Genomic DNA, 14,569 nt, shown 5'->3' on the forward strand with positions numbered 1-14,569 from the left:
TTTTGATTTTAAATGATTTAATTGCATGTACGTTTTCAAGACAAGAGTCCGTCTGAATCGATAATTGTACATTCGAATAAGTTTCTCGGTTACGGATTTTATCGTTATCAAACAATTGCTTAGTGTACTTGTACTCAACTGTCAAGTATAGTAAAATGCAGACTTTTTGGATTCAATACCGGAATATAATGGACGATCACGTGGTACATATCAAGAATGCCCATTGGATAAATTTATTGGAAATAGAATAGTCATGTTTATTACAAAAAATGACGTTTAACAATATTTTTCTCGTGAATAATGATACAAGTGTGAGTCTGTGAATGAATGCCTTCTACACGTTAAAGCTCAGAATCTGATGTATTACTATTACAATACGAATAAAGCAGCATTGAATGTGGTCATGTCACGTAATACGGTTAATATATCTTTCCTCTATAAGCATAATAATGTGTATAGTCATGCAAATACGATTTACATTCATTGACATTTTAAAAACAACGATATATTTACCTGTTTTGTAAGAACGTCCATTTAACCTCAACTTATTTCTTGCACTCGCAATAGGCTATTAAGTGAATAGGATACATGTTAATGCTGCTCACTAAAATAATGGAAAAATTTTGTTAGCAAGTGATTATATGTTAAAGCAAGTTGCCGATTGCAAAACGTAATTGTAACAGAAATGCAACAAACAAAATGTGCAAAGATAATTCTTCATGCCGACTCAGACCTGGAAAATGTGATGTGTTTGCCTACACGAAAGCTTGAAGAAGAAAAGCATCTGAACGTATTCAATGGTTAATAACGTGTTTCTATCATCTAACGAGACATGTAACTAGTAAGTTCTTATGACAATATGACTCAAACGTGTTTTGCATCACTACATTGATTTCAGAAATGTGATGTTGTACCTTGTATCTGGTTAAACTGTTTAATAAATAATCAGTTCGTCTCAGTGTTCACCGGAAATAGCCGCCCATGCATAAATAACAATAACTATGCAGATTTAGTGTTGATAGAATCGGTTTGATGAACATAGTGTGCATTCTTGCAAGTTCAATTATGCCTTAGAAACTTATGACAAGTTGAAATAAAATTCGCATGTCTACAAGGTCGACTCTACCACTGAACAGGTGCTTACACTTTATTCAAAGACAACAGCTTCTAAATACGAACAATTGACCATCCCATGATGACCTATGTTTGAACAATAAAAAAACAAATAGTTATTATACATATTTTGACCCAGCCCGTAAATATGCCCGTGCACAATTACCTGAAACAAACATTGTTCCGATATTGTATCGGGAAAGCCCTGTTTGTATTGGCCAAATAATTTTAGTTTCCGTTATCTTAACTACAACGCATTTTGCATTACAATATTTCACTATGATGAACGATATAGCCCTTTATTTCGTATGATGAATATTGGTGCCTCTATATGTCAATATAATGTATACACTGTTATTAGTATGATTCAGCCTTATATGAGTTTCGGCATTTGTTTTATTATTAGCTCTTTTGTGCTCCAATATGTATTTACATTATTTTCGGTCGTTCAATTTATACATTATATTTATTATGTTTTTCATTTTTATATCACATCGAAGTTTCAATTTGGAATAATGGATATATTGATCCACATGCACACTACAAACTATCATATTTGCAATGAGTTTGAGTTATAAATCTATAAGAACTGTATAATCATGTTAATAAAAAAACTATTTGTATTGTATAACACTAATTATTATCGAGTTTGTATTAACGCATAAATCAATCTATAAGAACTGTATAATCATGTTAATAAAAAAAAATTGTTTTGTATAATACTTATTATTATCGAGTTTGTTTTAAAGAATAAATCAGTCAAATGATTTCACACGTATTAATGCACTCACACTCTGTACATGCAAATATTAGCATGTTGATTATTATTTATAACTAATTTAACTAACACCTGTAAAATAAATAATGTATGCTACGGAATGTATGGTAAAATATATAATATTGCAAAAGACACAGCTGGGATGGACCCTTTCAATAGGCCCTGGGCCAGATAACGAACGGAAGGCCTTTCGCCTTAGGGCGGATGTACGGCTGGTGTAGATTATAATAGTTCGGCCCAGCTCTGCCATTTGTTATAGTCTATAATGCTTACTCTAATGTCCTATTCCTTTATTCCACATAACGAAAAAACAGTATTCCGCACTTTCGATTGTTATTGAAATAATGGCGATTAAATGTATACCTTTGAATGTGGTGGTTCATATGAAAATAGGTTAAAATGAAAGTTCTTATTGTACGAATTGTATTTGATTTATTAATGTTGTCAGTGATTCAAAAGTATTGTTGTTGTCTGACGTTTCTAATCTACATTGAAAAATGTATTCATTATGCTTTCATTATTTTATTTGATTGTTGCTTTCCTATTATAGAGGCTGCATCCGGTAATTTTGAGTCGTGTAAGGTACGGGATCTAATACACCCTGATTCTGATGCAGTTCCCTTTGAAATTATGCATGCACTGTATTAACAAGTCTGATTGTCGGTAGACCAGTTTGTTTCCGATCAATAACTCGTCTACCAATTGACCGATGGGCTTTATACTTCAAATGTGTATTTGCCTTGGACAGTAGATGACCTCTATTGAAATTGAGGTCACTAAGTCAAAGGTCAAGGCCATTAGTGCTGTCGGTAGACAAGTCTGAATGTCCTAAGACCAGTTCGTTTCCGATCATTAACTCGTCAAACAATTGACCGATTGGCTTAATACTTCACATGTGCATTGGCCTTGGACAGTAGATGACCCTTTTGAAATTGGGGTCACTAGGTCAAGGGTAAAGGTCACTATCACACTTAGTGTGAAAATCGTTTCGATCAATAACTATTCAACCAATTGACCGATTGGCTTGATACTTCACATGTGCCTTGCCCTTGGATAGAAGATGACCCCTATTGTAATTGGGTTACTATGTCAAAGGTCAAGGTCGCTATCACACTAAGTGTGAAAATCGTTTCCGATCAGTAACTCGTCAAAGAATTGACGGATTGACTTGATATTTCACATATGCATTGGCCTTGGACAGTAGATGAGACCTATTGAAATTGCGATCACTAGATTACAGGTCAAGGTCACTATCACACTAAGACTGAAAATCGTTTCCGATCAATAACTAGTGAACGTATTGACCGATTGGCTTGATACTACTCATGTGCATTTGCCTTTGGTAGTAGATGACCTTTATTGAAATTGGCCTCACTAGGTCAAAGGTCAAGGTCACTCGAGCTATCGGTAGACAAGTTAGACAAGTCTGAATGTCGGTAGAAGAGTTCGTTTCCGATCAATAACTCGTCAACGAATAGAACAATTTGCTTAATACTTCATAAGTGCATTTGCCTTGGACAAAAGATGACCCCTATTGAAATTTGGGTCACAATATCAAAGGTCAAGGTCACTATCACACTTAGACCAATAGTGTGAAAATCGTTTCCGATCAATAACTCGTCAACAAATTGACCGAGTGGTTCGATACTTCACATATGCATTGGCCTTGGACAGTAGATGACCCCTATTGAAAATGGGAACACTAGGTCAAAGGTCTTAGTCACTGGCACATTAAGTGGGAAGGTGCGTTTCTGATCAATTATTCGTCAAAGAATCGACCGATTGACATGATACTACACATGTGCATTGACCGTGGACAGTGGATGACCCCTATCGAAATTGGGGTTACTAGGTCAAAGGTCAAGGTCACTGTCACAAATAAATGTGAAAATTGTTCCCGATTAATAACTTTACATGTGCATTAGGCACATGACCCCATATACTTGCAATTAAAATTGGGCTCACTAGTTCAAAGCCCTGTTTTGGGGTCATATGTCTCCGATCGCAGAACGCTTGTTATTTGTACTTTTAATGCGGTCTAAATATTTATCATGCGCGAATTCAGTGTCAAACATTCTTAAGTACTCTAATTTCGGTTGGTTAAAAATTGTATCGTGCTGATTTTGGATAAATTGCTCTTTAAATCTCGGTTTTATTTCATGAGAATAATCAAAATAGTACTGAAAATGTTGAAGAACTTTCCCTGTCCTAGTTGTTCTAATTGTGTGTTGATTTTTACAAATGAACACCACAGATTATTACTATTATTATCAGTAATAAATCATTGTAAATATTGCATTGTTTATTATAAACATAAACATTTTGCTCATGGATATTGAGGTTTTCTTTATTTTGATCAAATAACTTATAATTATGGAATGTACTCAATGTCAAATGTACATAGATGATTAAATATAATATATTGATTTGAATGTCATTTGTTGTATAGATTACAAGTACGTTGTAAATTGGGGGTCACTGAGCAATTGTTGTGCTTTGATTAAAAACGTTACAAGTAAAAACAGACTTGGTATTCATGAATGCCAATTTTAAATATTACACGCACCCGTTGTGTATCAGTTACATAAAATGCAAAGCTTAATCGTGTTTTCGTCGAAATGGGGGTTCTCCTAAGAGGGTTGTGTATCCACAATGTTCGGAATGCTGCAATGAGCATTTTTTGCATACCCATTAAGACCTCGAATTTCCAGAACGGTTCCCACGCATAACAGCAACGTAGTTCGGTGAACATTAACATTCCAGTGATAAAACTGGCGTTTAATAACTACATTTTCTTTGTCCTGACACTGAATCAATATAAGCTTTTTGTCCCTTTCTAAAGGATGTGATGTATAATCACCATCGTTTATTTAAAACAACATAATCTGGATTGTCAATGATATAAATTCTTAATATTTTTCGGCCGGAAATACCAATATTGTATAACATTTATTAAGAAACTAACAGGTGCTACCATAAGTAAGTGAAGTGCATTCAGATTTAATACCCTTTTCACTAGCAAAGTCAATCCAGAGGAAGTGGTACCGTGTCATAATTGATAATTCATAAAACTAAAATATTCTGCTTTTGTGTGCTAGCTTTGCTCGCGGACGGAATGTTTGATATATGTTAATTCATATACAAAAAACCAACCATAGAACTAGCGGGTCTAGAGGGATACAATACAACAAGACAATGAATTTGTAAATGCTTTATTTGAATTGTTTGTCCACATGTCGTATTAAATTTAAATTTGAACAACGAATTAATTCATACGCTAGTTATAATATCATGAATTGGTACATATTGAGCCTTTTATGCCTTTTGTGTGTGTTTTGAAGACATGTAAATGCGAATAATCTCGCATGATTCGTTCAACAAATGATTGGATTTATCACAGCCGCGTAATACTCTTTTCCTTAGCAAAGCGATTTTAAACCTGATATATTCACACCGACATAAAAGATCATACAAGATAAATAGAGTGCAACTTAGATTGTACTTCAAATTATCGTGTAAAGCACTTACTGTTGCGAATGGTTGAGATTTCATGAACAAAAATGATTGATACAAATATGGAACCTCTGTTTTGCCTGCAGTTGTCTAGAATCATCAAATACAGTTGTTTATCTGGGTAAGTTTACACCATATTTTCTTTTAACAACATCAGTGCTATTAAAATGAAGAAACATGTGTATGCCAACCGTCATAAATCGAATTCGTTTGTTTCAAAAATGTATAGGGTAAAATATATAATATGAATTTTGCATGCGCAGATAAGTACAAGTCTTAGCATGACTAATACTGGGGGACATATTGTTTTTGCCCTGTCTGTTTGTAAGTTTGTTTGTTTGCGTCAAACTTTAACATTTGTCATATCTTTTGCAATATTAATAAAGCAACTTGATATTTGACAGGCATGTGTATCTCATGGAGCTGAACATTTTGAACGGTGAATAGTCAATATCAAGGTCATCATTCAAGGTCAAAGGTCAAATATATTGGAGGACATAGTGTTTCACAAACACATCTTGTTTAAGTCTGCATTTGCGCATATTTTTAAAGTACATAACCTATTTTAAGGACGTTCTTATTATTGATTATGAAATTGACCGACAATTTATGTTTGTAGAGACAAATCTTAAGGTAACTATTTAATATAAAAGATGATTGTGTTTTCATATACGACAGCTCAGCTGAAATCCAGCTGGTACAGACATCGGACTCATAAAGTTGCGAATGGCGGGTAAGGCCCGTATTTTAATATTGGACTGGTATTTTACGAGCTCACGGAATGTATTTTATTTATTGGAATATCGTGTTGACTTGTTTAAGGGTAGAATAAACGGAAAAGAACACTTCATAGGATTTGTGTATGCATTGTTATCCAACCTGACTAAACTACAGTTCATAAACTCGTTTTTGCGAAGAACATTTTATTTACATTAAATGTTGATCACTGGCTATTGAGATTATATTTATCCAAGTAAAAAACGGAAAATATGGTTTACGAGAAACCTCGAGCTAATTCGTCTTATACATGTATATAGTATATTGTGTTCTTTATATTACGTATTAGCAAAAAATGAACATAAAACATGGTCGGATTATAACAATTTAAGATACGTTTCAGTTGCATAATTCAATAATAAAAGAAGATGAAAATATAGGTACATACTTGTCACCCTAGTGCATGTCAATTATTTCAGAGCATATGCAGATTTCGATCCATTTACCATTTATTTTTATGCATTTGCCGGTGTACATGAATCAAACTTTATACAATGTATCAAACCTTTTCGTCAACGTCCGGTTCGTTAATTCTCTGTATTTGCAGTGTTAAAGTTCTTTTAATGCATGCCAATGCTTTCCAAAGGTCACGCTAGAATTCTTGATTGGAATATATGAAATATAAATTTATGTAAGTTCCCTTAAATTGCATAATAATGTAGTTCAAACTAACTAATATTATTAATAACGTTGATGATACTAAAATATAATACACCGATGACCCTCGCACTGGTAATGGGGGTTTACTGCATGTGCGTAGACTTTCGTCCCAGGTTGGCATATCCAGTCCTCACACAGGCTATCAGGAACGATATTTAACGCTTGAGTAGAATAGTTTGTTTAAATGAAGTTTCTTTTAAAACGAAAATCCAGAAACTCCACATGCATTAAGCCCCGTTTTCCCAGAGCGCGGCTCAAATCAATTTAAGGAAATGTTAGAAACGTGTGCACAACAAATGTTTATAATCGGAAGTCATGGGTAAGTAGTGTTATTTTTTCCATGTCTAAAAGAACCCACTTTCCGTCATAGGCTTCATTCTATTGTATTTCTGAATTAATTTCATTTTAGAAAAATTATTTTCCGATAATCAAACATGTCAGTTTATGCCTTTTTAATGGAAATAATCTCCGTTTTATTGTGTTAATAGATGGTGTATTAGAAGATTATAGCAAAAACACAACGCATAAACTCAACATCTGCAACGACACGGTGCCAAATGGTAAAAATCATGTTTACGGGTTCTAACGTTTCTGGCAATAACTCGAGTATTTTCTAAGGTCGTTCATAAAGTTAAAGAATGGTGCCCTCACTCTGCAAACGCATGAACCTTTGGTTGTGAATTATTTGGATATACAGCGTTTTGCAATCTCTCACTTTAAACGACATTAGCGACTGAAGAGGTTAAGTTCTCCTTTATATTGGAATCCTTCAGTGGGCTATCTCTTTATTTTAATCCGATCTCCGTGCTGCAACGTCGCCATTTTGAGTTCAAATCCACTGAAGTTTTACCTTGCGTCAATTTAATTATTTGTTGGTCATGTTCTGATAAAATCGCATTTTTATATAAAATATTATCAGGATAACACGTTGCTTTGAATGATAATCTAAAAACATTGAAAATCTTTCAGTACATACGCTTTACCCTTTGTTCCCTCTGTAAAATATGCCTTGCACAGACTTTAAACTAGTTATCATGGCGTGTTTCACCGTTTTCAATTGACTTTATTATATTTTATTCACGTTTTACGATGTTTTAACTTCGCCCTTTATGTTTCCTGAGATATTGAAATAGTGCGATATTGTGTGTTTTATAACATAGTAGCGGTTCAAAATAAAGAACAATGACAAACCATTGCATATGTTCAGAATAGATAAGTAATGTAATAAATTCAATTCGATTATTTATCAATTAATTACATAAGAATTAATTTATGTACGCGTAATTAACAAAGATAGCCATCTATGTTGTAAATCATGTAGCAAATATAATAGAAAAACGTATTCCAAACTACACGTATATAGAAAATGAATTATTAATGGCAGTTTTAATTTTATAAATATCTACAATAGTACTATTCACTGTATCAAGATTATCCTTTAAATTTAAATTTAAACAACAGTATTCAAAAGCTGACTGTGAAGCAAGAGCATTCAATAACTTCAGTCCTCTAACTTCAATTATGTACATTTCATATTGTGCATATAAACGTGACCACGATTTGTTTATGTTGTGACATGTAAATGGATTTGTTAATTACTTTCGACCCTGTTAAGGAAAATAACATCTGACTGCAGGCCAATTACGAGCCCATTTCCACATTCCCGACGGATACAAGAGATCCTGAATCCTATAATCCTATAATCCTATAGCATGATTAAGTGATCAATGCAGTCATTCACTAGGTTTCACTTTATGAAAAAGCATATTCATTATTAGTTCCAAGTGGACTCAGCGAATGCAATCAAAAATGTTTCCAATATCACAAATTAGTGTGTATGAGAAAGGAAAAAAACGTTCAATTTATGGACAACATCCGATTAACAACAATGCTGCATAAACTATGGTCTTATGCAATAGCAACAAAGTTGGTTTCATCATCATGAACGTTTTTTTAAACTACAAGTAAGTAATTACTGATTACAATTTACTAACAAATTATAGCCCTATATTCATATTTATAAACGGAAAGTTACGCACTGACTTCTTTCAGATCGAACGATCTATAAATATAGCGTTGGTTATTTATTAATATTACTAATATCGTATTCTTAATTGGTGCATATCACAAATGTCATAATTTGTATACTATTGTCCCAAATAATTATTTAAATAAATCAAACAAATGCAAAATCGTTTACTGGAAAATTAATCTTTGAATACCGTTCCCGCCCTATACCTATTGGTATGCTAAATTATATTGACAACAACTATGGAATGCATATTGAAGAGTATATGTATTTGCTTAAAACACAAACATTGTCACCGTATCATCGGACTGTATATAGTCGTATATCGTATTAATGTGGTGCGTATGTTTAGTGTGGGTTATCGATGTCCCCCGCCCCCTCCCCCACGAACACACACATAGTGGCATGTGTGAGTGTTTAACAATGACGAGCTATAGACAATCATTTAAATTGATTAAGAGATTGTACAGACATAAAGTTCATAAAGATAAAAAGTTGTTGCTTTCTTTTTAAGTCGAAATAAAACACTCAAAGATATGAGAACAAGAAAATCCTATAGCAGGTGCGTTTACTTCAAACTCAGAGTATTACGTGAGCAAAAACTAGTATGAAAACTGTTGAGATTGTGACGTAAATCAATAAACTATTTCTAACTTTCTATTACAAAATATTTACCAGTACTAAAACGTGACATTTTATTAGATTGCTTTCAACGATAATTATCGGTGAATGTTGTTTATTTGGGTCAATTGTTAGAACGTATTTCATCTCATGGATATCCACAATTCTCCATTTACTTTCAACTTGTCGTTGTATTACTATGCGGCACTTAGGTCAACACAAAGCAGCACTTATGTTCTGTTAAATGCAGCTCCATAATGTAAATGATTTGGTTCAGATCTCCGTTCGATATTATTGGAATATATTTGCATCGTTCTTGTATTTATTACAATACAAAATATGCCAATCTATGAACATGATTAAGACAAAATTGTAAATGTAAACGCCAATGATAGTTAAACATGTATTATAATGTGATGTTAATGTAAATGTACAACAGAGAATCAATTTACAAACGTACACATTCCGCTACGTAACGATATGATCGACATGGTATTATCAGTAGCTCTGAATTCGATCTAATTACGCAAGTGCTAAATAATTGTTGACATTAAGTAACAAATGATAACGAATTAATAAAATGTTCCAGCAAGTCTTATTTAGTATTTATTGTATTTAAAAAATTTCAATACAGTACATATATAATAATTTGACCCGGTTGTTATCGTATTTAAGTCAGCTCCCACAAGGTCACAATATACTAAAAGATTTCCTACACAAATTCAATGTGAAAGCAATATCTTTAACAAAAAATAAAGTCAAACTTTTGCGCATACACATCACCATAACCATACCTTTTCTTAAAGAGCATTCCAAGCCGCACTGATTTAAACAATAAAAAGGGGGTCATACGTTATGCAAGAAAGAACTCGACGCGAATCAGCGGTCACTGTTTTATGGCCATCTATTTACCGGCTTCGTACCAGTTGAGAAGGGTTTCCCGCCGTCTATCAAAGTCTCATGTAGTCTCCAGCCTTCAAGCAAAAGAGTGAATTTCTGTTAAACAGAAATTTTTTTCCCTACCACATGCACAAAGAAACATTCTAAAATAAAGCTATGGCAAGTGCCCCTACAGAGAATTGTGTCTTCTTACAAATGATGTTCACGGTTTTAGAGAGTATAGCATTGCAACTCCAAAATATTTTAGTATATTGTAACCTTAATAACATAAAGTTTGCAATGTGTCACAAGTTCTAAAAAAATTTTTTAAATCGCATAGGTCATGTAGGCCAAGTAGCGTCATATATAGTACAACAAACGATGGAAAAAGCCGGGTTTTATACACTGTATAATTAACATTACACATTTTATTCACGCGTTGTGAGTGAATACAGTTTTTTTCAAGACATTGCAATATATGTATTAACACATCGGTAATAAAAGAGAGCAATTTAACGTTTTATTGTAAAGTTGGTAAATTGAATTAACATGTTTAAAATCGAGGTAAGCGGGGATAAAAGTATATATTTATTAAATGTCTCGATATCAGCATGTGGTTGATACACAGGTCCTTGATAATCCCCTTGCTCGATGTATTACATGATCTCATAATAGGACTAAGCTTCCTATGTGCACATTTTTTTTCGGAAAAATATTCACGTGCTTAATCAGTGGTGCAATAATTAGGTAGCACAACATGTCTCTTTCAGTTTATAAAACAACTTGACTCCTGAACTGTATCATGAGAGAATGTTGTGTTCTTCTTAACTACTTTAACAAAGGAACAACAATGATAAGCATGAACTGATTCAATGTGGTATCACCGCTTTATGATGGTCAATGGGAAATGATTCAATGTTGTATCATCGCTTTATGATAGTCAATGGGAAATAGTTTGTATTCAATCGGTTAAACCCGAATGCTTTGCATTGCAGAATTGAAAGCGGTGACCCACGCTTCAGTGATTGTTATGTGATATGTCGTACTGAATTAATTGTCTTCTATTGTTAAGACATCGATCACTAGCTTTAAATAAAAGCGTGTGGGTGTTAATACGACTTGTTCTCCCGATATTTCAGAGTGTCATATTTCATACGAACTGAATTTTATCTCAGGTCAAACATAAAATGTGTTTGTTTCCCCTTCGCGAACCATGCACAAAGGGCGTAACATGTAGGTAGGGAAATTGTGTGTTAAATCCTCTTACACTATGGACATGTAGTACATGGTATATTTAAAATTTACCACATTTATTGATCGTAAAATAAATAACTAGACATATTTGACATTTTAGAATGAATACGTGGCTATACATTTAATTAATTAACTAGAGAACTACCCATAATATGTCTTGCTATTCTTCATATTTTTGTAACTTCGATATTGCAAATTAACCACTATAACAAAATCTTCCCATGGCAAACGAGTGGTCACTTGTATGATTTTAAAACAGTGCCGATTCGCATGATTTATCACTTGTTTCAACACATAGACTTGATATAGATGACCCCATGCAGTTTTTAAACTCACGAGAATTTAAGACAAAACCTCTTAATCCAACAAAAAAAATCGGCGGTCAGTGTTTTTCCTGATCGGCTAATTATGTCAAAAATATATTTTTATGCTATTGAAAGTGATTTATTTGACGCCAACAATTACAGTGTTTTGTGGCCATGTTGCTGTTCTTGCTGTATATCTTCACACCGCCCTCTGTATACGAAACTCTACCGGTAGAGTTGAACAAAAGGTTATCGTTCCTACCACCAGTATCGTGTAGTCATCCACCGTCCTATGTACAATGTAGTATAATACACAAATACTGTCTTTTCTTACAGTCTTAGAGCTTCAGCACTCAACCGCAAGGGTCAATCCGTATACATTCGGACAAAGGGAGAAAATCGGACAATACTTCCTAAATGCATTTTATGTCACACTTAATCAAGCTCCCGGCCTTCAGCACCTAAAGCGCTTTGATTGTTGTTGTGTCACAATATATCCCATGTGAAGTTCCAGCTACGATATCTTAACATTTACGAGAGAACGCGAAATTGGCTTCTGGACGCCTCGGAAACACGACGTAGTTCGCATGAAATAAAAACGAACCCACAACAAGACCAAGTTCCTTTCTCCTAGAATGAAAGGATGAAAAATGTACCTCTATTTTATTAAGCAATACGGCTCTGACGACCCGGGTGCCACTAAGTGAGTGCAAACATGCATAATAGAACTTTGAGTGTATTGTAGGTAAAGTAAAGTACTTTCGCAATCTTCAACTGAAATAGAACACCAATTGAATTAATAATTACTTCTTTAAGTAAATGGCTACTAGTATTCGCTAATTCAATTGTAATCGAGATCAATAGGACGAGTGTATTTGGTAGACGGTTTTTATCCTATTTTATTTAACGTATAAAGCATAGGTTTGAAACATATACTTTCTATAGTAAATACATTAATTTTAACTATCAATATAAATAAGTGAAACTAAAGTTGTTGGAGCAGTTTGCATTCTCATTATAAAAAAATAGTTGGTCCTTTAATTAAGGTAAGTGACCAATTGCCAAACAGTACGAAACAACACAATACAAACCAACAGAAACACAATAACTTTCTATTTACGACATAACATATATAATATATCGGAAAAAACTTCCGTTGCAACTTTACAATAGAGAGCTGAACACTTTTATTAAATGACCTTCAATTGAACTCCAATCGTGCGTTTTTATTTATTGGCAAATATTGCAATAATCTTTCTTGGAATCGATATTGGAAACTTCATTATTCTACGTTTGATAATTAATCACACATTGTTTGTTTAAAAAAATTATATTTTGTTAAAGCATTATCTGGTTTGTCCAAAATATTAGTTTAAAGCAATAGTATCAAATCGAAGGTGTGCAGGTTGAGAAACGCAGAGAGAAGCAATTTTGCTCTTAAACGTTACAAGCACGTATCCAACATGTTTTTAATATATGAAACATTTTGGCAACGCCATCAAATACGACGGTTGGGATGAAGCGAATTGTCTTTGTGTTAACGTCTATCTATAACATAAAATATTCATTCATTTAATTTAAACAAACACATGCTGAATGGATAGAATACCTAGAACATGGTTGAAAATGCATGGTTTTACTCTTCGGTTTTGTCCCCAGTCCATATAAAAAATATAAAAATGCGGTGAAACGTGTTTATGAGAAAATCATAGATAAATTCATGTGTAAGTAACCCGGTATGTACAATACGTATCTAACGTAAACAACTAGCTGTATATAAACACCACAAAGAGAAACATAAGATAATTGTGAGATTATGGTAGTGAAAGTGCATTGCAACTCTCTCAATAAGTGTTAAACGTATCAGGAAAAAATATAAAGAAACACAATAAAATGTATATTAAATTGAATTACGTGTTAACTGTTTATTCTATATTTATCCCATTTTCTACGCGACATTGACGGTATAACACCTTATGAAATATACTAGCCTGTATTCAACACTGTAAGATATACCTGTCGCGTGCACGGACTATTTTTTACTTTACCACTGAATGATTTTTCATAAGAAATAAAGTCGAGAAAACTTTAGTTTCAAAATTATGCGACCTTCAACCTTTAAATCTAGTCATATGACATACTTTTTCGCCATCCGTAAAATGATAAATCAGCTGAAAATGACACTTATTGCATCATTTCCCCCCCCCCCCCCCAAAAAAAAATGACGATTTATTGTAAAGCAACTTATTTCACATGCACATGTACTGTATATCGACATATTTGAATTGTCAATTCATCACATTTTCCTTATTTCGTGTAATGTGCATTGTGTATAACCCATGCATATACTTTTGAGATTTAAGAATGTACAACAAGCCATACAATATCGCTTAATTCATAAATAATCTGCAATATTTGCTTTCCGATTTAATTCACGTTAGGCATAGAGCTGTGTGAAGTATAAGATGGTATAAATAGCACCATACTGGAATTTGGAACGTCCAATTTTGTACACGGGTATTATCCACTCATGTGTTTGTTGTGTAATGGAATGTTTTCATTCTGTGTGTATTTATATATTAAATTATTTTCTTGTACAATAAGTGCATTAACCATGGACAAATAAAACAGTGTGCAAGT

The sequence above is a fragment of the Dreissena polymorpha genome, chromosome 3, assembly GCF_020536995.1.
Source record: "Dreissena polymorpha isolate Duluth1 chromosome 3, UMN_Dpol_1.0, whole genome shotgun sequence".
Taxonomy (NCBI): Eukaryota; Metazoa; Mollusca; class Bivalvia; order Myida; family Dreissenidae; genus Dreissena; species Dreissena polymorpha.